At 33.7% G+C, this 12,174-nt stretch overlaps 1 long non-coding RNA gene across 1 annotated transcript; it reads left to right on the top strand.

Moving 5' to 3' along the window:
• The first annotated feature begins 3,316 nt into the window (after positions 1-3,316).
• LOC128921625 (uncharacterized) lies at positions 3,317-7,825 on the top strand. Its single transcript, XR_008471055.1, has 3 exons — positions 3,317-4,608; positions 4,665-4,971; positions 5,032-7,825. It is a non-coding gene; the product is annotated as an uncharacterized LOC128921625 (long non-coding RNA).
• The last annotated feature ends 4,349 nt before the right edge of the window (positions 7,826-12,174 follow it).

A 12,174-nucleotide genomic window follows, 5' to 3' on the forward strand; every position in this document is an offset into this window, starting at 1 on the left:
CGAGGAAGATAATAAAAAGAGCATTTTATTCGAATTGACAACAAAAATATGAAAAAAGAAAACAAAAAATAACAAGTAAGGAAGGGCTAAGTTCGGGTGTAACCGAACATTTTATACTCTCGCAATTTATTGATGTAATTTTATAAAGACAACACAATTCGACCCATATATTCGGCATAAAGTTCAATAGAATAACGAAAATCATCATAAATAGTATATGGGGACTGAGGTAATTCCTAAACCGATTTCACTCGTTTTCACCACCAAGATACAACGTATCGAAGACTATACGCTCACTTAATTTAATATTACTTATAATTAGGTATATGGGATCTGGGGGAAGTTATGACCCAATTTTTACCATTTCAGGTACAGAGAGAAACTGTTATAAGAAAAAAATTCAGAGGGAATGAATTACATTAAAATATCTGAGGGATTTACCTATATTTTCGGTGAAAAATTAACCTTAGGCACTGAGTTCTTCATGTTTGATATCAGGGGCCTTGAAAAGTCATGGTTCGATTTTGACAATTTTTCCACAAGTGATGTCACAGCTCAAATACAGTATTTGTGTAAAGTTTTATTCCGCTAGCTTCATTGATTCCTTATGAATACATTATAAAGTGAACGAATCAGATGGAATTCAAAATTGAGTTATAAGGGAAGTAGACGTAGTTGTGAACCGATTTCGCCCATATTCCACCCGTGTCATCAGGGTGTCAAGAAAGTGTTATATACCGAATTTCATTGAAATCGGTCGAATAGTTCTTGAGATATGGTTTTTGACCCATAAGTGGGCGACGCCACGCCCTTTTCCCATTTTGTAAAAAAATCTCAGTGCAGCTTCCTTCTGCCATGTCTCATGTAAAATTTGGTGTTTCTGACGTTTTTCGTTAGTGAGTTAACCCACTTTTAGTAAATTTCAACCTAACCTTTGTATGGAAGGTGGGCGTGGTTATCATCCGATTTCTTTCATTTTTGGACTGTATAAGGAAATAGCTAAAAGAAACGACTGCAGAAAGTTTGGCTTATATAGCTTTATTGGTTTGCGAGTTATATACAAAAAACCTATTTGGGGGCGGGGTCACGCCCACTTTTCCAAAAAAATTACATCCAAATGTGCCCCTCCCTAATGGGATCCTATGTTCCAAATTTCATTTTCATAACTTTATTTATGGCTTAGTTATGACACTGTATAGGTTTTCGGTTTCCTCCATTTTGTGGGCGTGGCAGTGGACCGATTTTGCCTATTTTCGAAAGCAACCTCCTCAGGGTGCCAAGGAACATGTGCTCCAAGTTTCATTAAGATATCTTAATTTTTACTCAAGTTATCGCTTGCACGGACAGACGGACAGACATCCGGATTTCAAATCTACTCGTCATCCTGATCATTTATGTATATATAGCCCCATATCTAACTCTTATATTTCTTGGTGACACAAACAACCGTTATGTGAACAAAACTAGGATACTCTGTGCAACAGGTTGCGAGAGTATAAAAATAATAGGTTGTCATTGTTGCTTTGTTGAAATATTTTTGTCAGTGTTTAACTGTATAAGGTTGTGTCGATAGCCCTAAACAATTTGTAACAAATAAGGAAAGGCTAAGTGCAACCGAACATTATTTTTTTTAAGAAAACACACAATTTGACCCATATATTCGGCATAAAGTCCAATATAAAATCATCATATAAAGTATATGAGGGCTGATGTAATTCCTGAACCAATTTCTCTCATTTTCACCACTAATGTTAACGGGGCAACTTGGCAACTGTTAGTAGGCAAACCAACGTCACATTCGGCCTTGAAATTATCCCTAAATTGCAAATCGAAGAAACACCAGTCTGCAAAATAGTCAAAAGTAGCGCTATAGCAAAGATTTTCCAGATATTCATGAAGTCGCTGGAGGCACTGCGAAGGACTTCAAAAGATTTACGCGACAACCAAAACTTTTTTGGTGGAGCCATGATTCTGTTGGCAGGTGATTTACGCCAGACTCTTCCAATTATTCCTGGATAATCGCATGATTAAAATCATCTACTTTATGGCTACACATAAAGATTCGCCAATAAACAACTAACATACCACTAATTTTGCAACAATATCAAATTGCGATTGTAGAAGCAGTTGGAAATGGTAGGGTCCCAGTTGACACCTCAATGGATTAATAACATTGCCAACATATTTCTGTCACTTCATTGACTCAAAGAAGAAGCTTATTCATCGCGTTTTTCCTGACATGAAACCACAATATGATAACCATAAATGACTGCTTGAATGTCCTATATTGGTGGTAAAAAAAAACAAGAATCTCTTCGATCTTAATGCGACAATTTAGAATTTCAGGAGAGTTGACACAGCTACAAACCAGGATGACGTATTCAATTATCTCACAGACTATTTAAAATTGCTGGATTATCCCCACTCACTTGCAATTAAAAGTAGTGTGAGTTGTTATCATGCTGCTTAACATAAATCAACCTCGACTTTGAAGAAGGTATAACGTTTTCGTCTTTATGCGTAAGAATTTTTTCTCTGCATTGAAAAATTTACAAATTTAATGTATACCTTAGCCACAAAAACGAAAAATTAAACCCGTTTTCCGTTGTCACGACATAGCATGAAACCGGCTTGACCGATTTGGCTGATTCTTTTTTGTGTGTATTCCAGGGGGTTTGAGGATGTTTCTTACGGAGAGAAAAAAATGCCTAAAATTCACACCTTTCTAATCTCCCATACAAACAATTTGTAATAAGTATACATTTTTATATGGAGGATATTATAGATTCCAGTTCAAATTGAATAGGTACGTATACATAAGATAGGTCAGCTATACAAAACAAAGTAGTGCACCAAATTTACGCTAAGGCTGTACGAAGTTCGCCGGGTCTGCTAGTACAATATATATGACGAATATGTGGGTCAAATTGTGTATTATATAATATCAATTAAGTTAGATAAATAAATTGAGAAAGTATAAAATGTTCGGTTACACCCGAACTTAGCCCTTTCTTTCTTGTTATTTATTTAATTGTATGAGGTATTTACATTTATAAATAGATATGTTATTTAACATTTTTATTAATTATTATAGATTATTTTTAAATATTAGCATTTCAGTAGAAAGTAAACTTTCATTTTTACAAGCGTTTTTGCGGCTATTATTTATACATTGACAAAATATACATATTTTACATATAAAGTTAGTATTAATTATTAAATTTTTATAATTTACAATTTCTCAAAAGATTTAATTATAGTTTTTTTGTGTTGTTATACTGTACAAATTAAATTTCACTACTATTACGATTGTTACAAATACATATTCGTACATTCATTTGTTTATATTATAGATACTAATTTAACAATATTTCACATTTAGTTTATTAAATTTAGTGCTATTGCGAACTTTGCAAATTTATATATTAACAATCATAATATTGAAAATTTTAAATTGTAAGTTCAGCACAGTCAAATTAGAAGCAGTATAAACAACTTCTGCGTTTTTTTTTTGAGCTCTGTTATTATGTTAACTATATAGAAGACTCTGTGCACGTCGAAAATAAGTAGTGAAACTGCTACTCAAAAAGTCCGATGAAATTTGTTGTACATCATCCGATGCCTGAAAAATATGTATAGTTGGTTAGAAATAGTTAAAACATCCAGGGTTCTCATTTACTACTCCGGAGCAGCAAAATTTCTATAATTATTTGTATGCTATCGCTACCGCTCTCGAGAGCCACAGCATAGCCTTAGCATAACAATGTAAAAGTATGTGCTCTACTCTGCTCCGAGTTTTGTTAGATAAAAAACTATAGCTGGAGCGGGAGCAAAAAATTAAATTCTGCGCAATGCTCTGGCGTAGCGGTAAAAATGTAAAATATGAATACGAATTTATAAATGTAAATACCTCATACAAATAAAAAAACCATGGAGACTATTGAACCAAATTTAAGTAACGAAACGGTGACCCAACAAATGACAAATACATTCCCCTTCTGTGACTAAGGGGTAACTCTGAAAATGATAAATCGAACAATCTCCACTGATATATATGGCAGATTAAAGAAAAACTACTACAGAGGGCTCTGCTAACCACAGAGAGACATATGGCTAGAACAAGAGAGACCAATAAAATAATACAGGATTTTTTTGCTGGTAACCTATGCACCATAAGATAAGTAACTCTACTCGTCTTGCAGGAAAACTAATAGCTTAATTTTTTGGTCAATTAAAACACGCCTGGAATTGTTTATTATAGACTTTATATAATAGCCTAGACAGAGGAACAAAATTAATGGGCATTAAGAAACGAAATGTACAAATTGAAATTTCATGGCGACAGATGGCAGACTTGTGCATTTTGACAGTTGATTGTGACATTTGTTTATTTATTCCAAACGTGAAATAAAAATGGATAAAAAAGAGTTATAAATGGCAATTTTGGTATTTTTGAAAAACAAAAAGAAATTTAACGAAAGAATTCAATTGTTATTAAATACATTACTAGATAATGAAGTGCAATTAAAAGCAATAGTAGATTTTAAGGAAATCATTCTAGCTGGACTTGTAATCGGTCAGGCGCACCATCGACATATTTGGAAATTCGTGAGCAAATAGTTATTTCAACTTGGGATTGAAATCAAAAATTGTGTATTTTAAAGATCGAGGAGGTATATTTTGGGAGCACGATGTCCCAACCATGGATGACTCAAAGTTCAAAGAAAATTTTCGGCTAGATAGAAGGGCATTCAAGAAAGTGTGCAAAAAGGTAAAGAGTATTGGAATACCCGCCGCATCCGCAAGAATTAAAAAGAATTGTAGAAGGTTTCAAACTGATGGGGTTCCACCAATGCTTTGGTGCTGTAGATGGCTGCCACATCGAAGTCCAGCCCAAAAAAGAGGAAGCCATAGACTATTACAATTATAAAGGCTGGTATTCAGTCATTTTGTTGGCAAGCTGTGATCAAAGTAAATTTGTGACTGTATTGATTCTCACACACATGTGTTTACATTTCTTATAACTTGCAGATCAAAGTTCACGTACATAAACATAGGATCCACTGGGAGAAATAATGACTTGTACATATTTGAGGGGAGTTCGCTTAAGAAATTACATGACCACGCTCGTATTTTTAAGGAAAATAACGAAATAATTGAAGGCATCAATGTACATGTGCTTCTTATTGGCGACTCAGCTTTTCGTTTATCACATCACATGATAAAATCATATCCATATGGGGTTAATCAATCGCCTGTTGAAAAGCACCTTAATTATCGACTGTCCAAATGTCGCCGAGTGATCGAAAATGCCTTTGGTCAACTTAAAGCGCGCTTCTGTAAAGTTGGAAGAGGCTTGCAAGTTGCTCCTAAAATGTTAATATTATAATTAGAGCATGTTGCATTTTGCATAATTTTCTAAAGATTGAGAACGATGAAGTTTTTCCCGCATGGATACAAGAAGAAGCAGAAGATGAAAGAAGACATCAAACCAATCACACAACAAGATTACGAGAAAATGACCAAACAGCACCAGCGGTTAGGAATGCCATAGCAATGAGATTTCAAAACGGTACAAATTACGTTACTTACCACTGTAGCAGTTTTATTTTTCATTTAAAATTTCCTTTTTTAAATTAATTTTTATCTATACTAATATTATAAAGCTGAAGAGTTTGTTTGTTTGTTTGAACGCGCTAATCTCCGAAACTGGTTCGAATGAATAATTCTTTTTGTATTGGATAGTCCATTTATCGAGGAAGGCTATAGGCTATATATATATATATAGCATCACGCTGCGACCAATAGCGATAGAGCGAAGAAACAGTGGTAAATGTGTAAAAAACGGGGGAAATTATTTATCTTTGACGGCTTGCGCTGCGAAAGCGGTTCAAGATACACAAAAGTTATGTATGAAAGAATTATTTCTCTTTTAATGATCTAAAAAAAGTCCGTGAGTACCGTTTTTGTGATAACTAATTTGGTCGAAATTATTTGTTAGGGTTGTATTATATACTATAAATGATGATTTTCGTTATTATATTGGACTTTATGCCGAATATATGGGTCAAATTGTGTGATATCTTAATAAAACTATAGGAATAAATAGCGAGAGTATAAAATGTTCTGTTGCACCCAAACTTAGCCTTTCCTTATTTGTTTTAGTATTGAAATATACTTGGAAGTACAGGGAAAAAGTAAACAAATATTGAAAATTTGCTAGAAAGATAATAATAAAAGAATTATATTTAAGTTGATAACAACGGCGGAACAGTTAATATTGATTTTGGCAACAATACGATTTCAAAATGGCATTGCGTTGGCTCTCGCATCTACTGGAATTGCTGCAACGTTACTAGAAGTTGGAAGAACGGCACATTCGGCACTGAAGCTTCCGTTAAACATGCAAATCAATGAAACACCTGTTTGCAAACTGATAGTATGAGATAAGTGCAATTCTCTAGACAGAACAATGAAAGATCTGTGGAATAATAATCGTCGCTTTGGTTGCGCAATGATACCGTTAGCTGGCGATTTTCGACAAATACTTCCTGTTATTCCAAAATCAACAGCGGTGGATGAATTGAATGTCTCAAGTCATAGTATTTGTGGCGGTACCTGAAAACCATATGATTGACCATGAATATGCGAGTGTTCCTGCAACAGTATAAAATCACAGAAGAACTGTTAAAAATTGTAAATTGCAAATTCAGGGAGATTTGTGTGTTGAATTTCTAATTTTTTTGGATTTGCTTGACGTTACATCTTAAAGTTGGATTCGTCATTATTATGTAATTATGTCGAAACTGTGTAATTGAACCCTGATTGTGACGCAGCTATCGAATAATGTGATAGTTGCAAGAATTTTGAAAGGGAATTATAAGGGCAGAATGCTTGATTCCACCAATTCCTCTGAGTTCCAACGATTTGCCATTTCAGTTTAAACGTATTAGTTTCCACTGAAACTTGCATTTGCGATGTCAATCAACCGGTCACACAGACAGTCGCTGGAAATGTGTGGCATAAATCTGGAAATGCCATGTTTTTCATACGGTCACGAGTTGAAAAACCATCTTCTCTGTACATTTACGCTCCGGAACAGAAAACAAAAAATGTTGTTTATCAAGCTGCGTTACATCGAAAAAAAAATGTAGAAAAATCGCAAATACAGTATACTCTCGAAAAGTTAATTCTCAGAAAGTAAATAATTTCGGAAAAGTTAATCACCTTTTAGATGACACATGCACCTCGAAAAAGTAAATTTTTTAATTTACTTTTCAGAGAGTGTGATAAAAAATTCGAAACGAAGCAAGCAGCGTTTTTTACGATGTTGCAAAAACACTTACTCTCTTGTTTATCGCGTCTTTTTAGTAAATAAACTCTCCTACTTGATCCACTGGTTTAAAAATGAAAACGATGCAAATCAGGTGTCAGACTTTTTGAATTGTCGTACAAAAATGGTCAGAAAATATATTGCAAAAGAAAAAAAAACAAAAGAATATTCAAGATTTTTTCTCTTCATAGTAAATACATATGTATGTATGTAAATGTAAATATGTTTTTCATGTAAATCCATATGTTTTAATGAAGCAAATAAATGAATGAATTTTTTAAGTTTAAAAATGCATTTAATATTATAAAAACAGATAATTTATGTATATATTTGGAAAAGTAAATTATTCGAAAAAGTAAATTACCCAAAATACCAATCGATTTACTTTTCGAGAGTATACTGTAAATGCCAACGCACTTAATTTTGTTTGGATATGCTTTATTTTCCGCTTAAAATGACAGTGGATAGTTTATGACAGATATTCCGTGGAGACGGTGCGTGATGTATATGACTTTTACCCGTTTCCCTGCAAGACGGGTAATTTTCAACTAACATGTTACCGCTATGTTACTCTAAACATTAGCACAAATTAATTTTTCTGTTACTTTTGTTCGAAGCATGGGAAAGAAGTAACACTATGCCCGTACTCGTTCAATGCTCTTCTCACTCTATCCAATTACATTTTAAATAAGTGGTCCCGTTCTACGATATCATATATGCCCCCTACTGGTCAAGCTTTGACAACTAAAGCTCCAGTTACCGATGCTTGACTTGACCTAGAGAGACTTGAGAACTGTCACATAAAAGATCCGTTTAATGGGCCTTGCATGTATTTGATTACCGAACGCATGACTTGACTTGAAAGTCTGTTGAATTTAGAACTCTAAGTTACGTTGACATTTGTACTGCTCTCCCTCTCTCACTGCTTCTCTTTTCATTCTCATTATGACACTATTCCAGTGTTGCCTGAATGTTTTCGTTTAAAATTAAATATGTTAAAATTCTAATCTTTAATATTTATAAATCTTCAAATAAAGAAAAAATTAGATAATTCAGAGGAAAATACCTTTTTCACAACAATTATTTTTTAATGTGTTTAATAAAAAAATCTTTTATTTTATTTATAACGCAAATACTTGTTTAACTTTAAATGCAATAAACAAATCAAATCAAATAGGTTCGATATGAGGATAATTTTTGCAACAGAAACATAACTATTGCGAATCTCTCCAAGAATTTGTGGTGATCTGCTCAGAAAAAAATATTTTGCGAATTTATGTAATGAAAAATTGATTGTAAATGTTCAAATACAATTTGAATAAATTATTTATTCACCTATCATTTATCCGCTTGGCTGGCTCCAATTTATTACATCTTCTAACAATTCTAAATATCGAAAAACTGAACTACGCGTGCACGTTTCTTTTGTGCTATTCTGCTCAAAGCTATATTCATATATGTATTTATTAAAGAGTTTTCTTTCAAACAGAAAATCTTAACGTGTTCACAGATTTCCTAATAGTGAAGTTTTTTTGTATACTAGTTTTAAAATCTTCAATCTTGGTGATATTTTAATTTAAAAAACTTAGTTTTAAAGCTAAATCTGAACATCTGGCAACTCTACCCAGAAACTATAATAATAACAGCTGAAGTTGAAGTTGTGTGAAGTATAACTGCATCTAAGTTTTGCAAGCCAAATTTTTCGAAGCTGAGTCAAGTCAAGCATCGGTAACTGGAGCTTAACAGTCTATTAATGGCATCATTTGTTTTCCTATTTGGCATGTTATATATATGTTACCATTGCTGAAACATATGTTAGCACCTATGTTAACCCTATTTTACTCAGAACAAATGTATTTGTTACCATACGACTCATTGTTTGTGCTAGCACTTTGTTACAGAGATAAAGAGATGTACAACTCTCATCTCACTGGAATTGAGAGCTCAATATCAAACGTCAAAACCACCTAAAGTTTGACAGTTTGTCGAGATGAGGAGGTTTTGACGTTTCGCAATTGGAAAAGAGGGACGGCCATATTGAAATGTTGCAAAAAAATAATGCGACGGAGACATTTATAACCGCCGTGCAAGATCACTTATTAGAACTTAAAACAATAAATATAAAAGAAATCGCGAAGTTTTAAGGTATTTGAAGAAATGTTTTGTGATCTGCAGCAGCGAGATTTTAGTTTTCCATGGAAAAAAATATTATTTGCCAGTTGATACGTATTGATTTACTTTATTTACCACTGAAAGTTTGAAAACCGGTTGGTTTAATATACCATAATATCACTAACCGAGATTTAAATAGTTATTATTTATATTAATCGTTAAGTGTAAAATAATTATTAGCCGTAATAAATGTTGGGTATTTTAATTTAAATGCCCAAAAATTTGTATTTTGTCTGATCTGGTAATAATGCAAAATGTTATAAAAAAACGCAAATTTTGAGGCGCTCTCACACTGGAATAAGTTGGACATCCCTTTATCCCTGGTTTGTTCCCTGTAACATGGGCATCTGTTACCTTTTTTGCGCTAACAAATAACAAAACAATAATTTTTTGTTTCATTTTTCTTTATTTACTTACTTTATATTACAAATTCAAATGCTTATTTATATAGATATACACATAAACTTAACCAAGTTAAACTTATTATAAAATTCTTACAATCGCAAGTATTTTTTAATTTTTAGTAAACTATATCTTATTAAATTTTTAACCTAAATATACATATTTAAGTACATTGCCGCATAGAGACATTGTCTTACGAGGATTGGCGACATGTGTGAAATAATGCCTATAGGAAAAACGAAATGTCCTTTAGTTTTTGCTGCTTTTTCAATATTATATATACTTACCATTGGATTTAATACCGAAAATAAATTTGCAACTTTTGAAGCATTTTGCAAATGTCAATGCACATTTGTCACAACAGATTTAATTGCCGATAGTACATATAAAAACTTGACCTTAAGCTACCAGGGGTCGTCATCAAAAGGGGGGTGTCTCATCCGAGGCTTTCGTAGATTTTTCATTGGGGGGTGTTTTTATGTGGTGGGTCCCAAACCCTACGCACAACCGCATAAGCGGGCTTCGCCTTCTCACTTGAGCTCGCCTTCAAACGGATGTCTGTTGGCTACCCAGAGGATACTTGGTCTAAAACCGGAAGTCGTGAGCTGCTTGAACCATGTGGAGAAGAATCGTTTCTGGCCACTCCCAAGTGAGTGACAATCAAAAACTTTCCTCACTTGCGTGAACTTCTACACATGATCCCATCAGTGATCTCAGTGTGCTCTGCCCAATCCATAAAAAGGGAGATCCCACAATCTGCGCCAATTACCGTGGGATCAGCCTCCTAAATATCGCATACAAGGTTCTATCGAGCGTATTGTGTGAAAGACTAAAGCCCACCGTCAACAAACTGATTGGACCTTATCAGTGTGGCTTTAGACCTGGAAAATCGACAACTGACCAGATATTCACCATGCGCCAAATCTTGGAAAAGACCCGAGAAATACACTAAATATAGCACTCTTTATTGTATTTGGAACAAGGTCTATATCAAATATGCTACTAACCTGAATATATGAATGGGGTTCGCTCCTCAATAGTAGTTTGTCTGCAAATATATAAATTGTAGTAATAAAAACTTAACAAATTAAATACATCTCGATGTACTTACATTTTAAACCGTTTTCTTTGTACTTATTCTACAAATAGAAATAAATAAGTTAATTTTTATAATAATAATTTCAAAAAAGACGGTTACCTGGTTACATGACAAATTTTTTTCACAAAATGGCAATTTTTCCTCTCCCTGCAAGACAGGTACCGGCAAATTCTTCGGTGAAATGCCAGGGAGCGGTACCAGCAGTTTCAATGTAAGTGTCAATGCCATTCTTAAGGGCGAATTGACAAAAGTACACGCAACTCTTGTGCCCTTTCTTGCACATTACATTCATCATTTATCAATGTATATATACCTCTTGCACAATTTCGGGAATGTTATAGGTACTATCACGGATGAAAGACCCAAAACTGCACGTGTACTTTCAGTACTGCGACCCACAAAAGCCCAGAAACTATTCCGGCTATTTTCGGTTAGTTCTACCAAAATCCCAAATTAGAATGTCATAACAAAATCATTAATTATATTTCATATTTATTGAAAATATCATGCCATTTAGGTGTTATTATTATAATTACTTTATACATGTATTATCGTACTACACTATGTACATATGAATATATGTACGTATTGACTAGCTGAACAATTTTTGCTATCGGACAAATGCTGAAGGAAAAGTGGCAAATGTCAAATACCCCGTGCGGCCTGGAAGTGTAAGCTGCGCTCATTATGTGAGGACTCCTTTGGTTTCAATAGGAGTTTTTGTAAGATCTGTTCTTTCATTAATTTCACTAGTACTAGATTCGTCCATTTTCTGGGAGGAGGGTTTCTATAAAATATAAAGTAAAATTAGAATTTTTAGAACATAAAAGTAGGTAATAATTACGTTATGTTTCAGGAATTCTAAATCTAGCACAAGCAACGTTCACGTATTTCCATTGAACTAATTTCGGTGAATCCATGTCCTTATAAAGCGATACAACAACGTTATGATTGCTCAATACAAGGTGAAAATGAATCGAAAAAGTCCTCCTAATTGAACATACAAGAAGTTTTTAAATTTCAATGATCACAAACATTCACTTAAATTTACCCTTTAATTTCAGAGTTTTAGCTGCTAATGGCACGGCCAACTGAGGGGCCGGTAATTCTAAAAATAATGCAACTGCTTTGCCCTCTAACTCATTGGCAAAACTCAGTTTACACACGT

The sequence above is a fragment of the Zeugodacus cucurbitae genome, chromosome 4 (assembly GCF_028554725.1).
Source record: "Zeugodacus cucurbitae isolate PBARC_wt_2022May chromosome 4, idZeuCucr1.2, whole genome shotgun sequence".
NCBI lineage: Eukaryota > Metazoa > Arthropoda > Insecta > Diptera > Tephritidae > Zeugodacus > Zeugodacus cucurbitae.